This window comes from Puma concolor, chromosome A1, assembly GCF_028749965.1.
Source record: "Puma concolor isolate L17-30 chromosome A1, mPumCon1.1.hap2, whole genome shotgun sequence".
In the NCBI taxonomy this organism is placed as follows: domain Eukaryota; kingdom Metazoa; phylum Chordata; class Mammalia; order Carnivora; family Felidae; genus Puma; species Puma concolor.
In genome coordinates, this window is record NC_141667.1 from 111,427,510 (window position 1) to 111,449,131 (window position 21,622).

Genomic DNA, 21,622 nt, shown 5'->3' on the forward strand with positions numbered 1-21,622 from the left:
ATGAGCACGGAGTAATGTACAGAACTGGTGAATCACTACACTGTACACCTGAAACTAACATAACAGTGTATGTTAACTATATTGGAATTAAAATTAAAAACTTAATAAAATTAGCAAGCTTCTTCAATTATAGAATCTGATATTTTAAATATCAAACAATTTTTACCAACAGAAAATTAAAATTGCCACAACTGATTATTTAAGCCACAAGTATTTAAAAATTACATTTCTATATTTTTAAATGCCAATTAAAAACAAAATGTGATCAGTTAAAATGGAATAAACCCACTATTGCTTATCTCTCTCCAAAAGTACAAAAAGCAGCACCTTGAGGGCTCTAAAAAGTAAATAAACAAGTAGATTGGAGAAATAAAACTTTAAGAAATAAGCCATGTGAGGCTGATTTCATGTTACTTTTTTCCCCCTCTTTTGTCTCCTGGGTTGGCAGAAAATTAGTCCCATTTTGGGAACTTTGTAGAGGGCACATACAGCAAAAAAGGAAAAATATCATCTAGTTGGTGAGAGAACTGGGAAAAGGGGACCCTCCTCACAATCAGGAGCTGAAGAGGGAGACCCCTAAAAACTATATACCAACAGGCCCACGTCCTATGTACTGGGCAGACCGCAAGCAACAGAGACAAGGCTTTGAAAACTTTACTGATAATGTCATCCAAAGAAGGTAAAACAAAACTTATGGTCTGAATCTACCCTGATTGTTGACTGTATGCTTTAAAAAACAAAAACAAAACAAAAACAAAAACAAATTCTCCAGAGGATTTTAAGAAGACTCAGATTTTCACAACACAATATTCAAAACATCCAGGATCCAAAATTATTTGGCTTACAAAGAAACAGGGAAATGTGATCAATTCTCAAGGGAAAAAACAATCAACAGTGCCAACCAAGATAAACCATATGTGAGAATGATCAGAGACTTTACAGTAACTATATAACTATGCTCCATGAGAAGGTAAACACTATTAAATGAGTAAAAGACAAACTATAAAAAAGAACTAAATGGGAATTTTAGAACTGGAAAAAATATATCTGAAATAAAAAATTCACTAGATAGGATCAGTGGCAGGATGGATATGGCAGTGGGAAAAGTTAGTGAATGTGAAAATAGAAATGATCTCATCTGAAGAACAGAGAAAATCAGAAGAAAATGAACCAAACCTTAAAGACAAGTGGGAAAACATCAAAATGTGTAATATTTGTATTACTGGAGTCCCAGAAGATGAGACATAGATACATAAAACTGTGGAAGAAATAATGACTAAAAACTTCCAAATTTGTGAAAATATATGAATTTACAGAACGAAGAAGCTCAACTAACCAGGAAAAGGGTAAGCTCAAAGAAAGCCATGCCCAAACATACCATAATCAAATCAATGAAAACCAAAGATAAAGAAAAAAAAAAACTTGAAAGTAAAGAATAAAAAACCATACAGAGAAGAATCACTCAAATAATTAGATATTTCTCATCAAAAATCATAGAAGTTAGAGGACAGTGAAACAATACCTTCAAAGTGTTCAAAGAAACTAAAGTGTCAACCTAGAATTCTATATCCAGCAAAAATACTGCTCAGGAATGATGGTGAAATAAAGATTTTCTCACATCAGAGAAAACTAAAGTATTTGTTGCCAAAAGATCTGTTCTAGAAGAAATGCTAAAGAAAGTTCTTCAGGCTAAAGAAATTAATACCAGAGGGAAACTGAGGCTTTAAGAACAAAGAGCAATTAAGAATAATAAATATCTGACTAAATATAACAAACTGCTCTTGTCCTTTTAAGTTCTTTAAAATAAGTATGACTACTGAAAGAAGAAATCTGAATATTGTCTTGTGTCATTTTAAATGTATGTAGATGTAATACCCATTTAGAAAACTATAAAATAAAGAATGGAGAGTAAAGGAACCTATAAGGTTGTTAGACTCTACATTCTACTTAAAGTGGCAAAATGTTAACTCAAAATAGACTGTTTAAGGCTAGGTATGTTTAACACCAAAACCATAAAAAATATACTAAGAGATAAAAACAAAAAAGACAATACATTAAATGAAATACTTAAAAAGGTTAGAACAATCCAAGGAGGACAGGAAAAAGCAGAAGGAACAAGGAATAAAAACAGAAAGGATAAAGAGACTTAAATTCAACTACATCAATAATTACATTAAATGTAAATGGTCTAATCATACAAATTAAAAGAGATGGTAAATTCAGATTAAAAAGACCCAACTCTATGCTATGTACAAGAAAGATACTTTAAATAGAATGACATAGATTAAATGGAAAAAGATATACTGTGTAAAACTTTCAAAATAAAGCTTAAGGGGCCATATTAATATCAGACAAAGTAGACTTCACAACAAGGAATAGTTACATCAAGGATAAAGTGAGATGTAGAATAAAAGGGTCAGTTCTCCAAAAACAATGAGAATCCTAAATGAGTAAGCTAAACCCAACATGAAGACTTCAAAATACATGAAGCAAAAACCAACAGAGCTTAAAGGAGAAATAGACAAAGTCACAACTATATTTAGAGGGTTTAACACTCCTTTTTCAATAACTAATAAGACAAGCAGACAGAAAATAAGGATGAAGAATACCAACTCTATCAACCAATTTAACCTCACTGACATTTATAGCCCACTCTACCTACCATTAATAGGAAAAATAAAACATTACTTTTTTTAAATGCACAAAGAACATTCACCAAGACAGTCCATATTCTATGCCATAAAACAAACTTTGACAAATTTGAAAGAAGTGAAATCATACAAAGTATACTCTCTGATGTAAAAGAATTAAACTAGAAATCAGGAACAGGAAGATATTTGGAAAATTCCCAAACATCTGGGAACTAAATAACACTTATAAATAACTCATGATAAAGGAGGAAGTCACAAGAAAACTCAAAAAATATTCTGTAATGAATGAAAATACAAATAAAATATATCAAAATTTGTGATGTATACCTGAAAACAGTTTACAGGGAAATTTACAGGGTTAAATACTTATCCTGGAAAAAAGAAAGGATTCAAAGCAATCATCTAAAATTTTGTTTCTGTTTATTTTTAAGAGAGAGAGAGAGAGAGAGAGAGAGAGAGAGAGAGCACAAGCAGGGAAGGGGCAGAGAGAGAGGGAGACACACAATCAGAAGCAGGTTCCAGGCTCTGAGTTATCAGCACAGAGCCCGATGCAGGGCCTGAACCCATGAACTGGGAGATCAGGACCTGAGCCAAAGTCTGATGCTCAACTGACTGAGCCACCCAGGCACCCAAAGCAATAACCTAAATATCCACCTTAAGAAAATGAGAACGCAAAAGCCAGCAAGCATAAGGAAGGAAATAACATCAGAAACCAATTAAATTGAAACCTGCACCCCCTCAATTCAGTGAAACCAAAAGCTGCTTCTTTAAAAAAAACTAATAAAATCAGGGGCACCTGGTAGCTCAGTAGGTTAAGGATCCGACTTCAACTTGGCTCATGATCTCAGAGTTCCTCAAGTTCAAGCCCCATGTCGGGCCCTGTGCTGACAGCTCAGAGCCTGGAGCCTGCTTCAGCTTCTGTCTCTCTCTCTTTCTCTCTCTGCCCCTCCCCCACTTGTGCCCTCTCTCTCTCTCTCTCTCCTTCTCTCTCTCTCAAAAACAAATAAAATGTAAAAAATAAAAAAAAAATTTTAAAGGCTTATAATGGAATTCTACGAACAACTTTATGCCTATGAATTCTACTACTTAGATAAAAAAAAAAAAATTCCCTGAAACTCGCAAACTACCAAAGTTCATCACTCAACAAGTAACAACCTGAATAGTAATAAATTAAAGAAATTAAATCTGCAATTCAGTCTCTAATAATGTAGGTTCAGAGGTTTCCTTGGAAAATTATACCAAATATATTTAAGAAAGAATCCCAATTCTACACAATATCTTCCTGAAAACATAGAAGGGAATGGTCTCCAACTCATTTTAAGAGCCCAGCATTACTCTGATATCAAAACCAGACAAAAATATAAGTAAATACAATTACAGATGAATATCCCTCATGAACACAGAAGTAAACATCTCAACAAAATACTAGAAAGTCTAATTAAGAAATACACAAGAAGGAAAATAAACCACAACCAAGTATCATTTATCCCAGGAATGCAAGGTTGATTTAACATTAAAATTCAATCAGCATAACTCACTATATTAACAGACAAAGGGGGAAAAAAAGGACCATCTTCAACAGATGCAGATAAAGTAATTTTTTCCAACAGAAGAAGCAACTGACAAAATTCAACATTCCTTCATAATAAATAAACCTCTCAACAAAATAGGAAAAGAAGATAATCAGATAAAGGCATCTGTGAAAGAAATGCTACACGAACATCATAATGGCAAAAGACTGAATATTTTTCCTGAGATCAAAATAAGGCAAAGATGTATCTCTTCCATCTCCTGTTCAGCATTACACTGGAAATTTCAGCAAACCCAAAAAAGCGAGAAAAGGAAGCTAACTGCATAGATACGAAAGGAAAAAAATTAAACAATTTCTATTTGCAGACAAGTGACCTACAAAAATGCTCCTAGAACTAATAAGTAGGTTTACCAAAGGTCATGACACAAAGTCAAAGTAAAAGCAAACAACCCCCCCCCCCCCCAAATTGGGGTGCCTGGGTGGCTCAGTCAGTTGAGTGTCTGCCTCAAGATTTTGGCTCAGGTCATGAACCCAGTGCATGGAATTGAGTCCCACTATGGGCTCTGTGCTGAGCATGATGACTGCTTGAGACTCTCTCTACTGTTCTACCTCTCCCCCTGTTCATGCTCTCTCTCTCTGTAAACACACACACACACACACACACACACACACACACAAAACCAACTGTAAATCTATATGCTAAAACTGAAAAATTACAGTTAAAAACTTAACCAAAAAATTACCATTTGTATTAGTACCCAAAAAACCATGAGATACTTAGTTATAAATCTTATAAAACATGTGCAGAGTCTCTATGCTAAAAGCAAAATATTGACAAAATAAGTTAATCTTAAAAAGCAGAAAGTTTACTATGTTCATAGATTAGAAACCTTAACAATGTTAAGATGTCAATACTCTCCACACTGACCTATATACTCAACACAACCCCACTCAAAAGCCAAGCAGGTGTTTGTGTACATGATGGACACAAGAACAGATACTGAATCACCAAAGCAATTTTAAAGGACAAAGTGGAAAGACTTATAGTAGCTAATTTTGAGACTTCCTATACTTACAGTAATCAAGACAATGCACAATTGGTAAAACACACAGATCAATGGTACGGATTAAAAAGCTCATAAACAGACCTACACAAATATGGCCAATTTGAGGTTCAAAGTCAATTCAGTAGAGAAAAGATAAACGTTTTCTGTTTTAAAATTTTTTTTTTAACGTTTATTTTTGAGACAGAGAGAGACAGAGCATGAATGGGGGAGGGGCAGAGAGCGAGGGAGACACAGAATTGGAAGCAGGCTCCAGGCTCCGAGCCATCAGCCCAGAGCCCGACGTGGGGCTCGAACTCATGGACCGAGAGATTGTGACCTGAGCTGAAGTCGGACGCTCAACCGACTGAGCCACCCAGGTGCCCCAAGATAAATGTTTTCAACACCTGGTGCAACTATTAGATATTCTTGTGAAAAAAGTGAACTTAAATCCATACCAAAAACTTCATTAAAGGATTGGTTCAATTAAATTTTTAAAAACTCAAAATAGATCATAGGCCTAAATATAAAGCCTTACCTAACACTTGGGGGAGGGGGAGAAAACTCTTATGATCTTGGGTGAGACAAAGATAAAGTTGATCCAATATCAAAAGCAAGATCCATAAAGGATGAAATTGAGAAAGCAAACATCAAAATTAAAACCTTTCCTCTACGAAAGATACTCTTCAGAGAATGAAAAGATAAGTCACAGACTGAGAGAAAATATGTGCAGATCATACATTTGACAGAGGATTTGCATCCAGAATATGTAAAAGTCCTCACAAAACTCATCAAGAAAGTGAACGACCCTATAAAAATGGACAAAACATTTGGAAAGACACTTCATCAAGTAAGATCTACAGAACCATATAATGTGTATAATGGGATGTTGCAGATGAAATAAAATATAATAGCAAACTGCAGATGAAAATGTGCTCAACACCATCACTCATTAGGAAAGTACAAATTAAAACCATACAACTATACACCTATTAAAATAAAATCAGAAAAAAGAAATTTAGAACTTGACAATGCCAAGTGCTAGTAAAGTGTGGAGCAACTGGAATGCTCAAAGGGTGCAAAATGATACAGCCACTCTGGAAACTAGCTCAGCAGTTTCTCATGAAGTGAAACATATTATTTAATTACCTCATAACCCAGTAATCCACCTCTAGGAATTTGCCCAAGGAAACTGAAAATTTATGTTGATTAAAAAACTTATACAGGAATGTTTACAACAGCTTTGTTCATAAATGCAGCAGGTTGGAAGCAACCTAAATGGCTTTCAACAGGTGAATGGGTAAACAAACTGGTGCATTCATAAACCGATTACTACTCAGCAATAAGAAACAAACCCTTGACATACACATAACATCTCAAATGCATTATGCTACATGAAGGAAGCCAGAATGAAAAAGACATGTGTGTGTACCCTCTTTACTATTTAATTTACATGACATATTAGAAAAGGTAAAACTAAAAGAAGTGAGAATAAATCACCGATGAAAGGGACAGTCAATGATGGAAAGGACACATGGGGACAGTGTGAGGGAATTTTTGGAGATGATATAACCATTTCATATCTTGACTGTGGTCATTGTTACAGAAGATGCCATTTGTCCAAACTCAAAACTGTACATCAAAAAATTCAGATGTATGTATTTTTTTAAATAATTGTAATAGACATTTATTTACAAGTAATACATTTGCAGTCCAGCATTCTAAATTGTACATTTCAGGTTTAACCAACTTCGTAACAATACTTTGAGGACAGCTGCAACCATAGATTCCAACTACATGATTCTTTCTTTACCCATTTTTCTCTCTCTTCTTTCCTGAATAACCTCTTTCAGATACAGTTTGGAGTAGAACCTATCCTCCTCTTTTGCCTACTGCTCTTTATGCAAAATCTACTGCCTCATGGTCAGGCACAGTGCTCCCTTAATGTGAATCATCCTGTCATTATAAAGGTTCCCAGGAAGCTTTCTTATGCTTGTTTTCCACTATCATTCTCACATACTGTATCATCTTGCAATAACCCCAGCTTACTGAACCCTGCAGCACTGTAATACCATTTTCAAATATCCCTAAACCACCAGCTTGATGCTGCAATGGCAGGCCTACTCTCCATGATGACCCAAGACCATAAGTATAGGTGTCTGCATTTTTATAGTAAGTACTTGCAGTATATATTTTACAGTAAGAATTTTACTACATGTAAACTACAAAGTAAACTGCTGCTACATAATATCTGTACCAAACAATACTGTCTACTGGTACTCCAAGGATTTAAGTATGAGGGCACTCTAAGCAGGAATCCTCTAATGAGCCAATGGACATTGCAAAAATCACTACCTTATTAATTCTATGCCTTTCCCAGAAAGGGAAACAGGACAATCAGCTTCAAATGAAACATGGCCACCCAGCTTCAAATGAAACATGTCACAAAGCAAGGGACAAATCAAAACGGTATCTAAAGAACCTGTTAAGTTGCAGCCTTTTCCAATGAACTCCACTGGAAAATGAGATACAACTTTACCAGGTTTTAGGCTGTGGACCCTAGCAACACAAAAAAAGTTACATTTAAGTAATTAAATAAAAGCTATATACTGGATCAAAAATTTCCATTAATATTTATTAGGGTACAATGAACTAAAAAAATTTCCAAATCATCAAATGACCTTTAGAAAAAAATAAAATCAATATTCAACAGGTAATGCTTAAAAATTAAGAATCTTCTAAGGTTTTCTTCCAAGATGTTTTTATCTTATAATTCTCCTAATCTTAAATAGACATTAGACAAAACTAAAATCAAGAAGTTGCCCTGAAAGATGCGCCATGACTAGTATAGTTTCATTATCAGGTTGTTAGTGTATTAACAAGGTTGTGTGTAAAAGGGCAACTAAGTAAATTAATGTTGACAAATAATGTGATGTAAATGTTTTTCTAAAATTAGTGCTTTGTCTTTAATGTGTTCACTATAGTTCAGAATTCTGTATTTCAGTCCATAACTTGTAAACTGTAATTTATTCTGAAAATCAGCATGAAACATGCACCCCCAAGCCAACTAAAAGCTGGGCTAGAGCTAACTTTAAATTAAATGCAGAAATTATATACCCTAAGATATATGTTAACCCAAACCCATTGTTTCCACATAAACATAACACAAGGTTTTAAAAACAGAATAACCAAATTTATTATCAAGCAATAGTTCTTTCGAAATAACTCAAAATTAGAAAAACATTAACCAATACATATAGTGCTGAAGGCCTGACTGACTTGCTTATGAAGGAGTTGATAATGTGACAGTAGAACAGCGAGTTTCACCTTCACCTACGGAGAAGTCAGAGTCTATAAGAAGATAACATGATTTTGATGACATAACACTACTTTTCTTTAAAAAAAATGTCCTTTTGAGGTGCCCTTGGCTGGCTCACTTGGTAGAGCATGCAACTCTTGATCTCAGGGTCTTAGGTTCGAACCCCATATTGGGTGTAGAGATTACTTAAAAATAAAACCTTTAATTAAAAAAACTGATTTTAATGTTCTTTTGGGGCACCTGGGTGGCTCAGTTGAGTGTCCTGACTCTTGATTTCAGCTCAGTCATGATCCCAGGGTCATGGGATTGAGCCCTGTGTCAGGTTCTGTGCTGAGCATGGAGCCTGCTTAAGATATTCTCTCTTACTCTCTCTAATAAAAGAAATTTTTTAAGTGTTCTTTCTAAGAAATAGGAGAATACCAAAGATAACTTTAATTAAATAATCATTATCATTGATCCTCGCCATTTCTTGGATGTCTACTATGTGCTACAGGCACCATATATGGGGCTTTAAAAACATTTTCTCATTAACTTATAACTCTAATATTCGATTCCCACTTTAAAGAAAAATAAAACTCAAATAGATTATGGTCCTTAAAAGCAAAATCCTAAATATTCTTGAAACCTTACACAACGATTTCTATGATTTGAGGAAAAAAATCCAATCTAGATTTTTGTGCTTACATTTCTCTAATTAGAAAATTTCCATTTTGCAGAATGAGAAAAAATTTTTAAAGCCAAGCCTTTATTAATTTGCCTATAACATTCTTTAATTGCTCACCTCCCCAAAAAGAGGTTTGATCCTGAAAGGATGTTCTTAATGTTCGATTCAAGTTCTGAGCTATAATAGATATGGTCTTTTATCTTAACAGTCACCACTACAAAAGCTGTAATTAGACTTAATAACCAAATTAACCAAATTGAGTAAGTCATTCTCCAAATTTTATTAATTCAGAGTTCTACTTTGGGCATTTATCTCCTTCCCCTCAAACACATGCCCGAAACATCTGTAGTTTTAAAAATAAAGCTCTTTGATAATTAAACACTTCATTCTGTTGTCCCTCAGAAATATTAACCCTTTTAAGGACTCAACCAAAAATACAACACAGAACTCGGTGAGAACTTAGCATTTCCAGCACCTACCAGAGGACCTGACATCTACAAAGGTATTACTGGTTCTTTCACAAAGGATGCTTAATTATTTGCAATGAATTACAATGAAAACAAATTCAATACCTTTAAATTGCTTTTCTAGCTTCAATGCCTCAAAGTGTATAAAGGCAATTATCAAATCACTGGTGTGTACATCATTCAGTTTCTGAATTATCCACAGCACAGTTCGGCTCTAGTCTAGCTTTTTCCCACCAGCATGCTTTTACTCTTCTTTCCACGATACCACCTCATCTATACCCAAAAGATGCACTTCACCAAAAAGATGCACTATAATGTACAAGCCAAAGTAAACCAAAACCAGGAAGGCAACTCCCTTGGGAAGAGGAAAAAAAAGCATTCTAAGCTTGTTGATATCCCCTATCTGACCAAATCGCCAGCAAATGTGGGCAGACTCACAAGGAGGCAGAAGATAAATCATCACAAAGGCCTTTATGGTTACTTCAACAATCCAATAATAGTGCCAGCGGATAAGCACCCATACTCCCAGAAAATGTGGGTGACAAGAATTAATGAATTCAGGAAAGCCTGTCTTTTCCATCAAACATTCAGTTGTACAAATCACTACCAATTTGCCCCATCTCACACATCCATTGTTTTACATTTCCAACTAGAAGGAATGTTTCATCAACAAGCTCTGATCCGGAAAGGACACGATATGCTACAGGCAAGACCATTTACTGTCTCTGAGGTGGCAGCTCCCTATTTAAACAATAGAGATAATAAATCCCATCTACCTTGGAGGGCTATTGAGACTTAAGATAATATATAAAGTGTTTGGAAAGTGCAGAGTTCACTCAGCTCCAAAAGGTGCAGTCCCTGCAAACCCCTGTGTAGAAGACTTCAATGCTAGAGAAACACATTGAGGAGACTCAAAAGTTAAGACAGGATTGGAAGGCTCAGACTGCAAGCAATTCTGTGAATATCCATACAAATATTTTTATATTTAATAAAATAAAACAATTAAGAGAACATATTACATCAATAAAATATCATGGACATTAAATGCTTAAGCTAGTAATAATGGGTTCCTGTAAATTAATTTCCACTCGCTGTGTGATTTTAGCAGGAAACATCTTTTAGTCTGTCTTTCTCCCTCAGTTTCCACAATAGGCTTTTAAATGTGTTTTGTTTTCTGGCAAGCATTGTTCTCTCCAGCTTCCCAAGGCCAACTGGGGCCCACAGGGACACTTAGAGGTCAGAGATGCTTTGGGCAATTTTGTCCTTATCTACTGGCATGGAAGAGGCATTTCTCAAACTCGTTCCCATCCCTACAGGGTCATGTAACATTTTCTCTGCCCATGGTAACTTCGTGCCAATGGATGGACAGAGAATGCAGCACTTAAGTGTGGGCTTATTCTTCCTTTAGCATCCCCTTCCTCAGCCTCCCTGCTGAAACTTGTAAATACTGTACACTCTGTCTCCTTTTTTTCATTTTCAATGCCCAGGGTTCCACAGTCTTCTACAGGAACACAAAATTAAAAGTTAGCTGAACTCAAATTCTTATTACCAGGTGAGAAAAATCCAGAAGTCGAGCCAGGTGAAATTTGGCACAATGAAAATATGATGGTGAGGAAGAATTACTGTAAAAAAATTCCTAAAATTGGAGATGCAGAATATGTTAAGATCATGTTACCCTATTTATTAATAATAAACATTCAATGGTGACAAACATCTGACTTAATGCAACCTAAGGGAAAAACTGAAATACAGAACTTCATCTTCACACATTGTTATATCCTGCACTGCTGGAGAAATTTGGCATTTGGAAAATAACCATGAGAAGAAGCACGAAGCACTGCCAGACAGAAGTAAAAACCTACCCTAAACTTACTGGCTTAATACAGAACATACCATTGTATCTCATGATTCTGCAGGTCAGAAGTGCCTTTCTCCTAACCTTCCCCTTGCCTCAACACAGCCCGTCCATGTGGACAGCAGGGGCTTTCCCAGCGCATGGCAGCTTCAGGAGAGCCAGACTTCTTACATGAAAACTCAGGGAACCAAGATAGAACCTTCTATGAGACAGGAAATAGACCTGCTAGTCACTTAAAGCTTGGGCCCAGAAACTGACCCAGCATCTATTCTGCCATATTCTGCCGGTCAAACATTTTTTAAAAAATTGACCAGATAAAAGAGGAGAAAACAAAGACCTCATGTCTCAATGAGAGAGTAGCAAAAAATATATGGCCATCTTTAATCTATCACAATTACCAGGAAGATTATAAATCTGCTAGATTACAAGATAGAAAAGTGAGGTATTTACCAATGAGTAGGTGAATATTGTCAAACTAATCAAACCCAAATGAACCACTGAACATATGAGAAGAGGTGCAACTACAGGAAAAAACAAAGTCGGGATGCCTGGGCGGCTCGCTGCTTAAGCGACCGACTTGGGCTCAGGTCACGATCTCACAGTTCACGAGTTTGAGGCCTGCATCAGGCTTTGCGCTGACAGTGCAGAGCCTGCCTGTAATTCTGTGTCTCCCCTCTCTCTCTGCACCTCCCCTGCTTGTGCTTTCGCTCTCTCTCAAGATAAATAAATAAACTTAAAAAAAAAAAAAGGTCATTATGAAAGCTTAACAGCACAAAAGGTATCCCAACACACAATGCAATATTAAGTGCTGGTTTGTATGCTAATATTTTTATCCCTTCAAGGAAAATCCTAACAATATCAGGTTACACATGTTAGGTTTCTAATTAGAGTCTACATTTAAAGTTTTAAAATGTCTGCTTTAGGGTACAAACCGCTCTATTTAGTTCAGCTAACACAGTTCTAAAAGTGAATGGCATCTTTACTTATCCACCTGACAATAGCTGCTGCCATTTATTGAATATTCACCTCACACTAACCCTGTGCTAAGTATTTTACATACACAATCGCATTTCACTGTCACAAAAACTCACTTTACAGCTAAAGTAACTTACAAACTCATGCTCCCCAAAATCCAATATTCTCAACACTCAGGTATTGTAGCCTCTGCCTACCTGTGTAGTCAAAAAGTACTTCCGTTAAGCTAGGATTCATGTATGTAGTTATGCATACATAAATCCCAAGATTCACCATTTTTGTCTCTTGACAGAATCATCATTTTATTGCTCATATTTTCGCAGCATAATATAAAAGGGTACATTATTGTCTAAAATTATGAAGAAACCTTAAAGGCACAGCTAAGAAATCCTGTACTTTATTTAACCATGTCTTGTCTCTCCCCTGTAGAGAAAGCATCCCCAACAAAAACCTACACAAGGTCCATTTAAAAAGAGCCTAATGAAAACAAAAGAAAACTGCATTTTTCAAGACTTTGAAAGTCACAGCAAACAAGAAACTCCACTGAAGATTTAAAACAAAAGATAAACCCAACTTACAATTCAAGAATGATTATCCAAGTCAGAAGAAATCTGTTTGCTCTGAAATTATGATGTATCACGAGGTCTGTTGGAATACAGTCACATCAGCATTTCCAGGATAATGCACTTGCGTGTGACTAAGTGTGCTTTTTGCCTGTGGGTGTACTACTGGGTGGAGCATTATGATTTGTGACTGAATAAATCAGTTGGCCATTCTCTAGTGGTACCCCCCAGAGTCAATAACACTTGTTTTTAAAGTCCTTCCACTTCATGTTTTTTTTTAGTATGCAAATCAATTCAGTAATTAAAAGGTACACCTCTTCCATAAAGGCACTTAGGCGTTTTTGATAAATGTGGCTCTTCTCCCTATTTTCCAGAAGATACAACGTGTATGATGCTAAGGGGGCAACACACAGGTGCAGTGGCAAGTGGGGAGTAAGAGGCAGAGGAGCAGAAGAAAGGTTAGTGATTCCCTTTTCTCTCTGCCTCAAAGGTAGAGAATAAAGAATGTTACATAGTTTAACTTCTACTTTTTAATACCATGTTTATTCCTATGAAATAGTAACAAAGTAAAACAATTACTTGTGGTATTTCCCAGGGTTCCACAGTTATAAAACAATTCATAATATTTATCATATTTATTTTTGTTCTCAGAGGCTATTATGAGAGGCTAGAATTTCATGCATGATCCAATTAACTAATTATACTTATTTAGAGGCCATGAAATGCCTAATTGCAGTCACAAATAGGAGATCACTGGTATAATTAGTTGTGCTACCAAAACTATAGTCACAAAATTTCTTAGGTCAGACCACACAAAAACTGTGACCCTAATTATAGTATTGTTCTCAGTACAATTCAGTCTTAATATATTAGTCACCACTGTTTGAGAAATAAGTTTAACTGGTAAAAATATTCTCCTTACTTTAAATTTGGTATAGTTTCGAATGCACTAAAACATTTCTGGGAAAATTTCAAATACCTCAGGTTCACTGTATAGAGAGAGTTTGTGAAATCGTGTTAGGTCAAGCAGGGCTTTTTTTTTTAACTTTTTTTTTAATGTTTGTTTATTTTTGAGAGAGAGAAGGAGAGAGTGCACACGAGCTGGGGAGGAACAGAGAGAGGGAGACATAGAATCCGAAACTGCAGGCTCTGAGCTGTCAGCAGAGCCCGATGCAGGGCTCCAACTCACGTACTGTGAGGTCATGACCTGAGTTGAAGTCAGACGCCCAACCAACTGAGCCACCCAGGTGCCCCGAGCAGGGCTAACTCTCAAGCAAAAGGGCGCAAAATCGGCTATTATTTAACCAGGCTCTGAGAAAAGACTGAATGAAACAACCATCTTTTTTTGCTATCAAAAAAGAAAACAAACCAGATACTCCAAAAAGTTAATGGGTATCCTTGATAATGTTTCCTCTGGGGAAACCTGTGGCCCTCCTCTGATACGCAGTGATTTGTCAGTGCTGACAGGTCAACATGCCAGATTCACCAAAAACAGCCTGCCTGACCTTACTGGGAATCTGGTTCTGTAGGAATGGCCAGAGCCAGCTCGTCCACCACTCACCACCCTTCTAATTTTTGAGGGAGGGAGGAAAGATAGGAAAAATCATAAAGAAAAAAGCCACAATGACAGACGTCTTATTTTCATACACAAAAAGGGTAGTCAGTGTTGTTAGTGAGGGGAAGGAATGTGAACTGTGGTAACCTGCACGAGCATTTTCCATGCGCTCTGCACTGGCTGCTTAACCAAGCTGTCTTCACAAACAGTTCCACGATCCATTCAACAGTCCAAGTTTATATAAATCTATTTCTGAAAAAGACTCCCTAGGTTTTCGTGACGTCTCTCTCCTATAAGCTTCCCACTGGGCCCACTTTCTCGACACAGGCAAAAGACCCTTGGAATGAGAAAGAAAGTGTAATGCGTTATTTAATCATCTTACTTTAGGCCTTAAGAATCCTCATTATGGTCATTTTACACATAAGGAAACTAAAGTTCTCTCTAAAATAAGGGACCTGTCCAAGAATATACAGTTGGTAAATATGGGGATCAGAATCCATACTTAGAGACCATCTGACTTCAGTAAATCTTCTCTGTATTCCAGTCGAAGGCTTTGAAAACTACAATAGTCCTGGTGAGCTGTTACCTGTCCCTTTGAAAAAGCATGCTCGGTTAGGTGTATTTCATTTGACTGTTATAAACTGACACAGAAGACTGATTCAGAATATGAAATGTGTTAGATCCTCAAATTTTTCTGAAACAGGTACTACATCATCTAACTTCATTTCTTCAGTTGCCTTAGGTGGTCTTGGGCTGCTTTTTATTTTTCCCTTATTCATTTTGTTTCCCAACTAGACTATCAGCTTCTAATGACAGTACCTATCATAAAGCACTGTAAACACCAAGTCATTGTTAATTTATCTGCTTTCTGGTAAGGCACTCTACTGTCCACCAGCCATATCTATAGATAAGTGCTTCCCTGAGCCAACAGGACAAGAACTGCCTTTCACTTAACCATGGAGAACAATTAGGATAAAAGATCATCAGGATCCCTCACAAAAAATAATCAAATTTACCAATGGCTATGATTATGGAATACTGACGAAAATAGTTTAGCACTAGACTTGTATAAGAAGCCCCAGTAAAAGGGATTGCAGTATTTGGACATAAGAGAACTTCAATTTCATTTATAAAAACAGTTTCTTAATGCACTGACTTTTCTACCGAGTTGAGAAAGAACCTGTGATGAGTGCTGAGTTCTTGGAGAACAGAATGTTTCATTTTGCTCTAATTCATTCTATTACTGAATTAAACTTTGATGTATTGGTCTTGACAAGTGCTTCATGCTGATTGTATTGTGTATGATAGTATAATCACTCCCCATGCATTTCCCACTGGCTGGCTGATTAATGCAATAGATTACCTGCAGCACTGATGGCAAGGGGGAATCACTGCCCTTCTGTACTCTATACTGTTTGTATTTCAGTGTGCATTGAGTGTGTGCGCACGCGTGCATCTGCATACATTCAGGCATAAACAGGCACCCATGAATATCCACCTGTAGATGGGCGAAGACGGCAAGATAAGCCAGGAGGGGAAGAAAACTGAAGACGCAGTGAAGATTAAGGCCTTTCAATCACTATTCTCAGTACATCAAAAATACTCAACTTTGTAAAGCTTCCAAATAAGTGTTTTAGCATTATACTTCAATTATTTCTTCACTATTTTATTGATAGATACTTTACTAAGCATCAACTATATGCCAGGCACATTTTTTTCACCTGTACAGGAAAACAACTTTAAAAAAATGTGTCATTTTCAGTATTCTAATTAGTGGACAAGAAGGGGAAAGGGGGGTGAGATTATCACATGAACACTAATAAAGATGAAAAAGGATGGCTCCGGAATTAGTTTAAATGCCCCCAAAAGACAGCAACTGACAAGATTATTAAGGACAGTGAGTGGTTTAAATGGTTTCAAAACAAACAAAAATCTCTCAGACTAGCTGTTGTACACAGGACCCTAACATTTGGCAAAGAGCATCCTATGTGTATGATCAGTATGTATGGTGAATAGGTTACCGGATATACTATCATCTTTAAATGTGTTGGAGACCGGGGGTGTCCCACTTTTGTGGTCTTGGCAACATTTTGAAGCCACTGTTCCTAACAGGATTCTCTCCAAATTCCAAGCTTATATTGGATCCAAGTGCCCTGTATACAGTCCTCCCATCCAGCTCCCTCAGCTTATGCCCATCCATAAAGAGAGACTGTGGCTTCCAATCTAAGCCATTTCAAGGTTGCTGATAACTTAAGTCTGATACCTAATTGATGAGTGGTCATGCTCTCCTCCAGGAATGCCCAAAGCAATTTTGAAACTTACTAAGATACCCCAAATTGAAAGGGGCTGGGAAGCACAACCTAGGGTCAAGAAAATAGAGCTGACACAGCCCAAATTCAAAGAGTAGAATTTCTATTTCAAAGGTTATCTTTGCAACAGGAGACACAGAGAGCTGGGTGAGTTAGCCCCATTTTGGACAATTACTATCACTACTCCTGGTTATTTGTCTCTAGATCAGAGCCTGAGAAAATAACCTAGAACCAGTTACTAATTCATCCAAGCAGTTTAATGTCAGAGGGCACCTGTATTTTACTAGACAGAATATTATTCTTATTCCAATTTGGAATTTTTAAACACTGAAACAAGATTATGCAATTGTTAGATAAGCTTACAGCAGCCTCACAAAAACTCACCTGCTATACATCATTTACCAGCTTGCCTTCTCCTCAAAAAAGAAAATTATTTATATAAATAAAAGTCATTCTTTGGTCCACCTCTAAGAAGAGCAGCTATTTAAAAGCCTATTGAAGACAGTAAGAATCAAGCATGCATTTTTAATCTCGGAACCCTTTGTTCTAGAGAAATCTTAACAGAAAGCCTATGTGTCAAGTGGTGAAAGTCATCTGTTGGGATGGAGAGGACTTGCCTCCCCCCATCCACACTCACTTCCTCCCAATCGCGCCTCAGGGCCTCTGTGAGGCACAGGTGAACACCCCCTGTCTAACAGACACACATTCATCATTTTCTTGGGTTCTCCTGCCCCCTCATTGACCCACCTAAGCTTTAATCAACTGCACAAACATTTGTAAAGCACCTTGCTCCACACGGCACCCCACAGAGAACAACCTAAGTGGCTGTCTCACTCCTCCCATGGCTTCTACTTCTTCTAGTCCGGCTCCCGGCATCTCTGATCCCCGTGAAGCTCCTGAGAATCTCAGAGGACTTAGATGAGGATTCTCAGACCTCATTAATTTTTGTACGCTGCCACTTCAGGGTAAGAAGTGATGAGAGGAAATTTTCCCCAACCCGTCTTCCTTCCTTCCTTCCCACTCTCTCACTTCTCCCCCACCCTATTGTGATGGTGCTCCCCAGAGATCCACAGTTGAGCAAGGAGACCACCTCTCCCCCAGCCACATTTCCCTTTGGTGGCAGTTTCTTGAGGGCAAGTGCAATACTAACTCTTAGGAAACAGAGAATAAAACTTTTCTAAAATTGTTGTGAGGAAGAAAAAGACACTTTATACTAATACTCGGACACTCTTAGTAGCCACTAATATGAGAAAAAATATCTACTACCAATGGATTCATAAATATTACATAAAAGAAAGAAACTAGAACCTATTCTTCGTACAAATAATGCTACCAACACACTACATATACAATATAGGACACGAACATGTACTATCATAAGTCATAAGGCATCTTAACTCCTAATAAAATCTCTGTGGTCTATATTTAGAATAAAGTTTCATAAAAATACACAAGGGAGTGATCCCCAAGTGTTGTTACAGATCATCTATTTGTACACCTAAATAACTTAGAGGATGATTATCATTAGGAATCTCCATTTGGTTAGATAATAGGATCAAACAATCTGTAAAAATCTCTTTTAATCTTGAGAATCTACCATTTTCTATTAATATTTGTTTAAAAGTTGTTCTCTTTATTTCTACTCTTTCCCATAAGTGAGTAATGAATGGATAATTAAACCCTAGCAGCTGCACTCAAGGGAAAGACGGTTGATGGCACTGTACAGGAAGTAAAGAATATGCATTCACAGGGTACCTGGGCGGCTTAGTGGGCTAAGCATCTGACTTCAGCACAGGTCATGATCTCACGGTTCGGGAGTTCGAGCCCTGCGTCAGGCTCTGTGCTGTCAGTGCAGAGCCTGCTTTGGATCCTCTGTCTCCCTCTCTGCCTCCCAACCACTTCTCTCAAAAATAAATAAACATAAAAAAAATGTTTAAAAAAATACGCATTCTCTCTTTTGGTTAAGTTCTGACCCAAACTAAAAGTTAACTCTGCCTACTTCAAGGAGCAGAGAACAACCCCCCTTCTTCCCATTCCCAGAGCAGAGCAGAATCCACAGGCCTCTGAGCCCCGAACACAGAAGTCTCAGTTTTAAGAGACAAAAAGCAAGAGGACCACACAACAGAGAAATACACCACGCACAGGTAGTGAGGACTCAGCAGCAGCATCAGTGTTCTGAGAACATGGCCAGACAGAAGCAAAGCCTCCTGAACATCACAACTGACAAAGCCTCTGTATTTAGAGGGAGCTATGAATAATAAGGGGAAAACCACAGACTGAAACAGGAAGTATAACCCCACTCCAGAGCAGGACAGCCTAGCCCAAGTGCAGGAGGGATCTGCAGAGCTACAGACCACATGACATAAACAAGTATTGACAACTGTGTTATCATTAGGGCTTGATACAGGCCAGGACAAAGACCATGACCTAAAGGTCTCACTGGCTCCTTAGCAAAGGAGCCTGGAAAATGAAATGAAAATTTGACTGTATCCCATATCCCCTATGTACTCTCTCTGTATTTTGTGATAAGCATAAGTTTATTATAACAGTTCTCAATCAATAGCATATATGTGGCTCTTCTACACTGTATCTTTTTTCAGATGCTGAAGTTAGAGTTGCTAGAAACAAAGATGAGCAACTAGAATAGGTAAGCTCTGACGACTATAATTAGACCTGCAGGACCATGAGTGGGCAGACCAGCCGTGCAGCTTTTACAGGTGAGCTTCACCTTGCCCCTGCTCTGCTCGGAGCAGAGACCACTTAACAGAGAGGCAAAATAAAACAAGTGAGGATGGTATGTAGTTTGGCGGTTAAGTCTCTGAAGCCACTGGCCTGGGATCAAATTCAGGCTCTGCCACTGTGACCTCAAGCAAGTTATCTAGTCTCCCAAAGTGCCAGTTTTCTCAGCTATAAAATTTTTTTTTTCAACGTTTATTTATTTTTGGGACAGAGAGAGACAGAGCATGAACGGGGGAGGGGCAGAGAGAGAGGGAGACACAGAATCGGAAGCAGGCTCCAGGCTCTGAGCCATCAGCCCAGAGCCCGACGCAGGGCTCGAACTCACGGACCGCGAGATCATGACCTGGCTGAAGTCGGACGCTTAACCGACTGCGCCACCAAGGCGCCCCTCTCAGCTATAAAATTAAGGCAAATAATTATACCTAAATCTCACTGGATTGTTTCAAGAATAAAAAAATAATGCATGCGTTAGGTGCTCAGCATAGTGCCTGATAAATAAGTGCTGACATCTATGTCATCTTTAGTAGCTGGACTAAAATGGGAAATAAAGCATAGGAAAAACTTAGATCCTAGGTCTACTCTCTCTCCCTTCTCACCTCCCTTTGGAGTAAAAACAAATGACAATAAAATTAGACTGAAAATCTTGAAGACAACATTGTTGACAATGAATTTGAACCCTTTATAACCCTCTCCCATTGAGTTCATACCTGTCTTTGTTCATGTTATTCAATGTCACTACTTCTTCCTACTTCCTAACAATTCACCTCCATGAACACCTTGTAAAACCATGTTAAATTCAGTCTCTACAAGTATTTGTACTAATATGTGAATAAATTACTCTATCAAAGTACCCCTCAGTTCACTCATGCCTAGTCTAATTTCTGTCTCCTGAAGGTTCTATCCCTCTATTCCCCCCCTATACTACCAGGACCATCACCAATAGTAAAATCAAACACTTAATACATCTATGCCTCTGAACAAAGCAAGTGCTTAATACCATACTGATAAAGAAACCACAATAAGACTTCTGGAATGAAGGGTTAATGAGAAGACACTGAAGTGGTTTCAGTGGTAAAGGTGTCTTCTCCTTATGGCCAGGGAAGACAAACTGGCAGGTGAGAAACAATCCCTAATGTGTAGTCCATTAGGCTTACATTGTACACTTACAGCTACAGAGAAGTATCCAACTTTTGCACCTGACAACTTTTTGCTGCAAGGGGGCTCTGGGAATTGCTGTTTTCTCCATGGCACTAGCAAAGAGAACACTACTTATATGGCAAACCACACTGGAATGCTTCCAAGTTCTCTCTGAAAAGGAGTAACTCCTCAGACATTCACTAACCACCAACAGCTTCAAACTTGGGAAAGCCTGGATTTGAATTTATCATATAAACCAAGTAGTGGCTCAAAACAGTGGATGAAATTACTAAGTCTATTACTTTTAGAGATGTTAGGTGGCATTTCCCAGGTATTTCTCCACAATGACCTCCAAAGCAGAGTCTTTGGAATCTTATTTCTGACTGTGCACAAAAGCCCTTCGAAGTTACTTACAGCATCATTTTAAATGTGTGACTTAAGCATACGATTCAGGAATAATGTGGGTGGGTGGGTGTGGAAGAGGCCCACAGAGATGACTACTGGTATCTGAGGTAGTACATGAGACAAGTGTTCTGAGTCTGCGGAGCAGGAAATTTTCAGTATTTGCAACAGATTTGGTCTCAATGGATGAACGATAGGCTAAGTTCTCTATTGCTGAACAAAGATTTATTGTGACTCCATGCACCCTGAATCTGTACACCCACTCAATCTATCCAGTACCCTACCAAGGAACACGAGAGCTGCTGCTTAGCCGCTGGTCAAACTAACGTTACAGCGGATTTCAAAATAGAAACTTCTAACTATGACTATTTCTACTCACAAAGACTTAGGTATCCATTTCAAAACTTTTTTT

At 37.6% G+C, this 21,622-nt stretch overlaps 1 protein-coding gene and 1 pseudogene across 2 annotated transcripts in view; both read right to left on the reverse strand.

The window, feature by feature from the left end:
* Nucleotides 1–21,622, reverse strand: part of ZSWIM6 (zinc finger SWIM-type containing 6) — a 199,427-nt gene that overhangs the window by 29,374 nt on the left and 148,431 nt on the right. The window lies entirely within an intron of this gene.
* On the reverse strand, nucleotides 1,874–19,843 carry LOC147584367 (cytochrome b-c1 complex subunit 7 pseudogene; annotated as a pseudogene).